Below are 1,148 nucleotides of genomic sequence, written 5' to 3'. Positions count from 1 at the left end.
GTGATACAGCAATAAATAATACTGATGTTATATAGCTTGGTATAGAGCACTGATGGAAAAGAAATCACATAAGATTTTAATAAATTCTATCAAAAGGCAAAGAGAATAGAGGATTTGAAAGCATAATAATTAGAGACAGAGTCATTCCAGGGAGAAGTAGGAAGAACCCTGTTCAGAGTCATAGAAACTTTCTTCAGTAGCCAGAGAGCTTACTTCTTCTTTTCCTGATGAATTGGAAGGCAATATCAGCTCTTAAATAGAAAGAAGAAAAAAATGATTCAGATAGTTGAAATGATTTTTGTAGGGAATAAAAAATGACCTGAGTATAAAACCTTAACAATATTTATAAGCAATCCTGAGAATCAGTTCACAATGGACACAAATTCCATTTTTTTAATGAGGAATGCTTTACCATTCCTGGAGGCACTGTAATACCATGTCAACAAGTGAAGTGGTTGAAGTAAGCTCCTATTCTGTCTCCCTCCTCCAAAAGTACATTTAGTATACTATCCTCAGATAGAGTACATATCAGATATTTCACTGATTAGATACTACACTTGATAGCCAAAAGGTTGAGAAGCAATGCATATTTCAGTTTTCAAAATATTTTGGGTAGTTTTCTCAGGCAAGATTCAAAACACCAAAAAAGAAAAGCCATTTACTTGGCTTGTTCAGGTGTGTACCCTGTCCAGGTGAGTGAGAAAGGATTTCAGGTTATTGACAAAAGGGTGATTAAAATTATGAAAAAATGGACTCTACAAAAGATATGGATGAGATTGGTAATAGAAGATGATGGAAGAATAGAGAGAGCTGCTGTCTGGAAATTCTAATGAGATCAGAAAACATGTAGTGGAAGTCAATGATCAGCAATGTTTAAGGTAAGAAACTATTATCTCAGCATGAAATATTTGAATTAGTAACTTCATAAATGGAGCAGTTTTAAGAAATTCACATCAGGATTGTGACCATGGAAACTGGCTGGCTGAGGTGGACAAGGGCAGAAGATAACTGGATATATGAAGGCTATGAAGCCTGGAATACTGAGAGGCCAGTTATTAAATACTGAAAGGGAATGATCAGGAGGTTAACTAATAACCCAGAACAGGGGAGAAGAAGTGACATAGCACAAGAGCAGGGCAGTGGGAAGT

General features: G+C 35.8%; 1 non-coding gene across 1 annotated transcript; it reads right to left on the bottom strand.

The window, feature by feature from the left end:
* Positions 1-401: 401 nt before the first annotated feature.
* On the bottom strand, positions 402-584 carry LOC147825337 (U2 spliceosomal RNA). The gene has a single exon (XR_015441211.1). It is a non-coding gene; the product is annotated as a U2 spliceosomal RNA (small nuclear RNA).
* Positions 585-1,148: the final 564 nt, after the last annotated feature.

This window comes from Heterocephalus glaber, unplaced genomic scaffold (genome assembly GCF_053883595.1).
Source record: "Heterocephalus glaber isolate CG9 unplaced genomic scaffold, H.glaber_assembly_v1.0 deba00001504, whole genome shotgun sequence".
NCBI lineage: Eukaryota > Metazoa > Chordata > Mammalia > Rodentia > Bathyergidae > Heterocephalus > Heterocephalus glaber.
The sequence above is the reverse complement of the archived record's forward strand: the minus strand, read 5'-3'. Positions and strand labels throughout refer to the sequence as shown.